Here is an 8,814-nt window from a genome sequence, read left to right on the forward strand (position 1 = left end):
ACATAAGATATCCAATAGAATGCAGATGGGAGTCCCCCTTGACTCCCAATTACTTTGCACTACAAATTCAATTTTTACCAAATTCTAAAGCATAGGAGTTGTAACTATTACATATGTAGTTCAAGCCTCTGCTCCCTTCAGCTCATGATACTGTTGGAAAAATTGATTTTGTTGGGCAGCACACTTTCTAAGTAGAGAAGACAATCCTCCAGGTTAATACTTTGAATTGCATCTAGCACTCTGCATTGCTCTCAGAACCTATTGGTAACCAATGCAATACAGGGGTTATATGACTGCATTCACCATTAAGCTGCTGAGTTTTGAATCAAAGTTTTAAGTAATCCACAGAGGCAACATCATATAAATTGCCTTGCATCAATTCAACCAAGTCATAAGTCACATGAGTTATTGTCAGGGCTTTCCATTCCAAGAAAAATCACAAGTGGTTCCGTAGCCACTTGGAGAGAAACAGTAAGTGGCCCAAAATAATTCAATGAGGATTTGAATCATGATTTTTCTTAGTCCAAAAACTTTGCTGCTATACTACATCGGGTCTTACTTTACCCTTTCTTCAGAATAACAAACTCGGAGATGAAGAAATATGGAGCTTTCCCTTGGATTTGTGAGTGCATCACTGAATACCTTGTACAGTATATCTTTGATTATTTATTTATTTATTTATTTATTTTTATTTCGCAAATTTATATGGTTGCCCATATAAATTTGCTCACACAAAGCTACTGTGGTGTACTATCATTGGAATAAAACAATAAATAAAAACAATTGTTTTAAAACAGTTATTATTAAAAATGCAACCATCCTGTACAGAAGAGAGTAGATTAAATACAATACTGGAGTCATTTGAAGATACCTCTGGACTTCTGGGATCTCCAGGCCTGAAGACAAAGGCCGGTCTTGGGGAATTTACAGAACATTAAAACGTAAGATGACCAAGAAGAAGTTTTGGATGGATTTTGGTAATAGGATGTTACAACTATTCATGTAGTGGACATCCAAAGTTATGACAGCACTGAAAAAAGAGATTCTGAAGTCAGTTTCAGGCTTACGAATGTTGCAGGATCTCCATGGTCACCTGATCGAAATCGGGTGCTTGACAACTGACATGTATTTATGATAATTGCACTACCCCATGATCATGTGTAACTTTCCCAGTTGGCTTCTGACAAGCAAAGTCAAGGGGGACACCAGGCTCACTTAACAATCACACAATTCACTTAACAACTGTAGTGATTCAAGAACTGTGGTGAAAAGGTCATAAAATGGGAGACAACTCACTCAACAACTGTCTTGCTTAGCAATGGAAATTTGGAACTCCATTGTACATTGAACTATCTGCAATAGGCAAAATCACTTGCTGCAACGATGAGTCACATTCTTTTATAATGCCTCCCAGCTTCATCAGAGCTCTAAATGCAAAAAATAGTTAAAAATGGGAGACAATCAGCTTTCCTTCCAGTTTTGCAGACTTGACTTTGGTTCCACAGGAAACAAAGTTTCCTCCTGTGGCAAGAGGTTAATGAAAAGGAGTAGGGCAGAATTCTATGTAAATTGGTATTTATTCCAGATTCATCCCCCCCCACCCCGAATATATCTGGTCATCAAGATTCGGTAACCACATTCAAAAATAAACATTATCAGTCAGAGAGGTTGAAAAACTCAGTTACTTCTTATACTTTTGAAAAACTATATATGTTTCCCCAAAAATAAGACTGAGTCTTATATTAATTTTTGCTCCAAAAGACACATTAGGGCTTATTTTCCAGTTAGGCCTTATTTTTGGAGAAATATAGTACTAAATGTGTCTGGCTGACGATCTTAATTTGGGCTTATTTTTGAGATAGGGCTTATATTACTGAGCATCCTGAAAAATCATGCTAGGGCTTATTTTCTAGTTGGGTCTTATTTTTGGGGAAACACAATAGTTGCTCAAGGCTTAATACTGTGTTTATTTTAGAAGTCAGAATATTTTGACATCATTTTCTAGAGTTACAGTTCTCTCTCTATAACTTTCCCCTCTATTGTTAAACTGAGACTCCCAAGAACTAATACTTTAAAGGCAGACTTGAAGAGGCTATTATACCCCTGTTTTTGCTATGAATTTAGTAGAATTTGAGTATGGAATAGCTCAAATTCTTTCTGGCTAGGTTTTTGTCAGTGCTGCAGATTACTCTGACAAAACTTCATACTGTTGGGATCATGTTTGGTCTGAAATCCATTGGATTTCTGAGAAGCATTGGTTAATGATGGTGTGTAAACCAAATTATCTAAATGTACTTCTAAAATATTTACACTATGCTTTATATTTTATGATCTTAAAATATATCTACATGGCTCATTCAGTAGCCAAGAAAACATCGCAATTAGTTTTCCTGCGTCATATTAAATACAACACAAACAACAGTAACTAAAGTTTCAACATTCTATTTTCTGCAGCACCATCTTATGGACATAAAAAACAGTGCAATGTTTTATCTCTGAATAAAATCTCAGGGTTGTCTATGCATTTTGAATTGACTCATTTATTTTGAATTTTCAAACAGGTTTTCATCAGAGCATTCTGATAAGGAAAGTGATTTATATTCCAGTATGCTTGAATATGCGAGAAACCCTCTTCCATTTATAACTTTAAACATATAAAATGTTTGGAAATGGTAGCCTTAAAGTCCCCTAAGGAAAGAGATGATATTCCAGTCCTGATAGAGATTTACTGACAACCCTATCAATGGTTGATCTTGTTACCTCATTTTATATATGAACAATCCAGCACAATATAAAAGGAAAACACTTTAAGAATAGCATTAGCCCTAGCAATGGCACGCAGACTTATATACTACTCAGGGGTGGGTTCTACTTACCTTTCCTATTGGTTTGCAATGGGGCCACACACGTAATAATGCCTATGAAGCATTGTAGCTACCTTTAATCTACCTAGCTTCATTATATATTATTTATTTATTGACCATGCTGTCCCTCTTCCCTCCAAAATTGTGATGAATGTTGGACAATAGAAACAATTAGTTCTTGATATTCATATTAGCCAAGTCTAAAGGCCATAAAAAGATCAGAGAGAGTTTCAAATGAGTTTCTATAGGCAGGAAAGACCTCTGATATATGTAAACAATTTTGAGACTTTTTAAAAAACAAAAATACCTTCCCTTTAAGTGAAATACAAACAGCTGAATAAACAAATGCCTGTTTTCTTTATTGCTAACTCATTAACTTGTATTTTTTGTTGTCAGAAAGTAGGTTACCTTGCATCCTCTGCAGCAGGGGATGGAATATTATGGGATATAGTACTTTATATAAAAATGCATAATTCGTGATTGAGCAATGCTTTATTTCAGTATTGTTGCTTCACACTTTTTCTCCCTCTATTGAAATACTTACCTTTTTATTAAATATTGTAAATATAGGTAGTGTTTGACTTACAACAGTTCGTTCAAAGTTACAACGATACTGAAAAATAGTGATTTACGACCATTTTTCACACTTACAACCTTTTGTAGCATCCCCACGATCATGGGATCAAAATTCAGATGCTTGGCAATTGGCTCATACTTATGACCGTTGCTGTGTCCCAAGGGCATGTGATCACTTTTGGCAACCTGTTGACAAGCAAAATCAATGTTACTAAATTATCAACTGCAATGCAGTGGTGAAATCCAAATTCTTTTACTACCGGTTCTGTGGACATGGCTTGGTGGGCCTGGCAGGGGAAGGATACTGCAAAATCTCCATTCCTACCACACTCCAGGGGAAGGATGCTGCAAAATCTCCATTCCTACCACACTCCAGGGGAAGGATGCTGCAAAATCCCCATTCCTACCACACTCCAGGGGAAGGATGCTGCAAAATCCCCATTCCTGGGGCCAGCCAGTTCTCTGAACTGCTCAAAATTTCCGCTACCGGTTCTCCAGAACCTGTCAGAACCTGCTGGATTTCACTCCTGCTGCAATGGTTCACTTAACAACTCTGGTAAGAAATGCCATAAAATGAGGTAAAACTCACTTAACACTGTCTCACTTAACAACAGAAATTTGGGTCTCAATTGTCGTAAGTCGAGGCCTACCTGTACTGAACATTATAATTGTGGATGATGTGCATTGATAGTTGTAATCTTTCGATTATTTTTCCAATATTTTGTGTGATTTTCTGCAATACTTAAGGCATCAAGCTAGAAATCAGGAGACTGTGAGTTCTAGTCCCACCTTAAGCACAAAGCCAGCTGGGGGTCCTAGGGCCAGTCACTTCCTCTTAAGTCTTAGGCAGGAGGCAATGGCGAACCACTTCTTGAAAAACCTTGCTAAGAAAACGGCAAGGACTTCTCCAGGCAGACTCCAAGAATCAGACATGACTGAATAACAGCAACAATACAACAACATTTGGCTTACCTGTATTTCTTTCTTATTTGTTTCTCTACCTATGATGATAGAATTGCTATGATTTTGTATGGTTATTTTAAATATTTGTAAAATACAGTTGTCTATTCTTTGGCATTTTTATCAAACTTATTCAAGAAAGAAGACCTGTGAAATAACACGACTGTTTTCATATCAGATGTTAACAACAACAACATCATCTTAGTAATGATAAGTAAGGGTCATAGTGATTAGACAGCAATGGGAGCAGAGGTATACTTCTATATCCTAAACATATACTTTAATTTATTTCAATGGATTTATCAGCAGAATGTACAAGTGATCAATAAAATATGATTACACCATAATAATTTCAACAAGATGGAGAAGTATTGTCCTAGAATAGAATAGAATAACAGAGTTGGAAGGGACCTTGGAGGTCTTCTAGTCCAACCCCCTGCTTAGGCAGGACACCCTACACCACTTCAGACAAATGGTTATCCAACCTCTTCTTAAAAACTTCCAGTGTTGGAGCATTCACAACTTCTGGAGGCAAGTTGTTCCACTGATTAATTGTTCTAACTGTCAGGAAATTTCTCCTTAGTTCTAAGTTGCTTCTCTCCTTGATTAGTTTCCACCCATTACTTCTTGTCCTAATATAGGGTTTGAATTATAAGTCAGCAATAATAAATTTATTACCCATTATCTGTTTAAAATATCAAACTCTTGATCTGGAAGCCCGGCCGGTGAAGGATAATGATTAGAACATTCATGGTTTATAGTATGAATATAAATTTAGATCAGAGCCTGTTCCTATTCATGTGATTACCCATGACCTCTGCAGTTGGGGAAGAAATGCCTATTTCTAAATGAACAGACATGAGGTCTTTGCATAGAAATGAAGAAATCCTGCTTCAGGCTTCAGATTTATTCATAGATGAGCATCCATAGAATCAGCTAGACTATGGGTCAGCCAATTTATCTTGAACCCTGAGGCACATAATTTTGTGTGATTACTGAGAACTGTAAAAAAGGAATTTTCTGTATTTCTGGAGGCTCTTTGAGTATTAGGGATCAAATCATAATCAGAAAAAGTTTCTGAAGAGTTACAGGACTAAAAAGAGATCAATGCTGCAGACCCAAAGACAATGCTTTAATAACAGACCATGGCAACCTTCATTAAACTGCAAAAGGTACCTATAGTATGGTATGATACTTAGTATTATGCAGGGGTGAAATCCAGCAGGTTCTGATAGGTTCTGGAGACCCGGTAGCGGACATTTTGAGTAGTTCGGAGAACCAGCAAATACCATCTCTGGCTGGGCCCAGAGTGGGGTGGGAATGGAGATTTTGCAGTATCCTTCCCCTGGGATGGGGTGGAATGGAGATTTTGCAGTATCCTTCCCCTGCCATGCCCACCAAGCCACACCACGCCTACCAAGCCATGCCCACAGAACCAGTAGTAATAAAATTTGGATTTCACCACTGGTATTATGTAATGGTATTCATCACTAAGACTTAAGGAAGCAAATAGAATACTGATTATGACCATGCTGGGAAGGTCCCTAAATCCCACTTTAGGAAGGTCAACGGGGAATGTTGGTAAAAGCAGCATTTCCTTGTAGCAATTCCAGGCCTTTGGAATGGCATCTAACTTGAGGTTAGTTAGAGTTGCTTCTACTTTGGCCACCTTCTTCCAGAAGATGTTGAAGACTGAGCTAACCACCTTTGATTGATATTGTATGTTTTGTGTTTTTACTTCTTTTTCATGTTTGTGTTTTTTCTTTATTGTAACTGTAAGCTACTGAGAATCAATTGGATTATAGCAAGGTAAAAAAAAATTAACTAGCAAACAAATACGTTTTGATGGGTTGTTTCTAAATATTTTTAAAAAATAGATTAAAAAAAGAAAGATAACGAAATAAGCAAATTCATTAAAAAGGAAGCATTTCATTATTTTCCTTTATGGGACAAATGCCTTCTAGTGAAGATTTTTGATAGTCTGTTACCATTATTTATACTAACATTTATATTCACACAAATGACACAGTATTGATAAAGTGCAGACAATCTTTTAGACATTTTTTTCTCAAATTCTTTTTAGCATTTGGTTGGTGAATACCTACAATATTTCCTCTACTTGAAAAATAGGCATTTTATTTGCATTTAGAATTTTGGTTTTATAGGAATGGCTATTCTGAACTGGTGGATCATTAGTTCATTTTGCTAGATGTAGTTATTTTTTTTATTACTGGCAGACATTTTCCAAAATCTGATGCCTTCTGTTTTTGTTTTTATACCGTGCCAACATTTATTTATAGAAACCAGAAGTTCAAGTTGTGCTGGGGAAATATTTCCCCACCTCAAACATTAGACAACAGGAAAAAATATAATGTTAAGCTAAACATAAACACACGTCAGGCAGTGTCAGAATGACTTGGATTTAAATAGCTTACAATGGCTGAAATGGTGCTGGAAATCCCCCCATCCTTTATATCCAGACCAAAAACCAGAATATTTCTTATTTTAATTAGGTTACAACTGAATGGGAAAATGAATATGCTGAGCCAAGAGATAACATCATAAACAAGGTTACAAGAAATTCTGGATAATTTATAACCTGGTATGCATGGTGGTCTAGTTCAGTGGTGGGTTCCTCCTGGTTCGGCCCAGTTCGTGAGAACCGGTAGCGGTGACGATATGACGTCACCGAACCAGTTCTCTGTCTTCGGGAGCTGGGCCCTCCTGCCTGCCCCTGCATTATTCTGATCTTATATTACTTCTTTTTTCACCCAGCTGAGAGGTGCGGCAGAGCGGATTGCCGCACCTCAGCTGGGCAGATTCGCAACAAGCTTGCACGAAGCGCTCGTTTGGTGTGCCTGCGAGCGAACCGAGCATGTGCGCGGCGATCATGCGCAAAGCGTGCGACTGAAGAGGCAATCGCGCGTGAAGCGCGCACACAAAGAGAACCGGTAGTAAAGCCAGTTAGAACCTACCCCTGGTCTAGTTAATATCTACCAATTGGTAAATAATATTGCATTAAAACCAAATAATCAGTGTCAAAAGGTGATTTGAATAATGTATTTAATAAAGCACTGGGGTAATGTAAGGTTAAATTCACAACAGTTTTTGCTGTGCATTTTGCATCAGTTACTATATTATGTAACACTTTATGTGAGTTCCTCATCACATGACCTAAGCAAGGGAAAAATGAAGTTCTACAAGGATAATGAGATAAATATTTATAATCAACATATTTTACTTATTTGCAAATGTGAAACTTTTGAATACCAGTAGAGGGTGCCCTAAACCAGAAGCAAGGACAACATCTGAGAAAATACATACAAATCATCATACACAATCACAGTAAGTCAGTCCTGTGTTTTTAACCATATACAATGTATGTTCTGTTCTGCTTTTTGTTAAGAGGTGCGTTTATAAGTGATATGTATTTTGATTTTCACAGTGCAATTTTAAAATCCTTCCCTTTCAAACTCAATGGAACGAATCTCAAGTAAGTGGAGATTGAATTGCAAGCTTTACTTTGAAAAAAAAAAAGGAGTGAGCATGCTAGAAATAATTGTGATGGAGAAATAAGCTAAATCAAGGCAAGAAGCAGAAGCCTCTGTTAAATGCAGCCAAAATCAGTACAATTGTTGTTGTTGTTAGTTGCAAAGTCATGTCCGACCCATCGCGACCCCATGGACAACGTTCCTCCAGGCCTTCCTGTCCTCTACCATCCTCTGGAGTCCATCTAAGACCATTTAAGTCAGTACCATGGACAACACCAATCCACTTTCCTGGCTGAGAGTTTTCTTCATGAAAAATTAAATCCAGTGCAAACTTCATGTACACAATTAGTTCACTAACATGGTCACCTCTGTCCTTTTGAATATGTTGCCAGACTATTAAAACACTTTGATCTGATCTTACTATCTCCAATTTCTTAGAGGTTGGCAATGCAGAAAAAAAGGGCCAGCAGTGAGAGAATGGAGGTTCTGTTAAGGAATGCGAGTGAAAAATAGGTATAATATTGGGAAAAAATATGGGAGAAAAACTATAAATTAACAATGTCGGCATCATATAAAGAGAATATCTATAAAATGTTTTATCGCTGGCATTTACCACCGGCAAGGTTAGCCAAAATGTCTCCCAATAGGTCGCCAAAGTGTTGGAGATGTAACCACCAACAAGGGACATTCTATCACATGTGGTGGACCTGCCCGAAAGCCTAGAAATATTGGATGAAAATTAAAAAAATGGTTAGAAGAAATTACAGAACAAAAAATTGAGATGAAGCCAGAGTTGTTCTTATTGGCTGTTATAAAAGGAAATGTAAGTAAAAGGACTCAATATATTATACTTCATATTACAACAGCAGCAAGAATTACATTTGCCCGGAATTGGAAACAGGAAAACATGCCATCAAATGCAA

This window comes from Pantherophis guttatus, chromosome 3 (assembly GCF_059756535.1).
Source record: "Pantherophis guttatus breed Tessera chromosome 3, ASM5975653v1, whole genome shotgun sequence".
NCBI lineage: Eukaryota > Metazoa > Chordata > Lepidosauria > Squamata > Colubridae > Pantherophis > Pantherophis guttatus.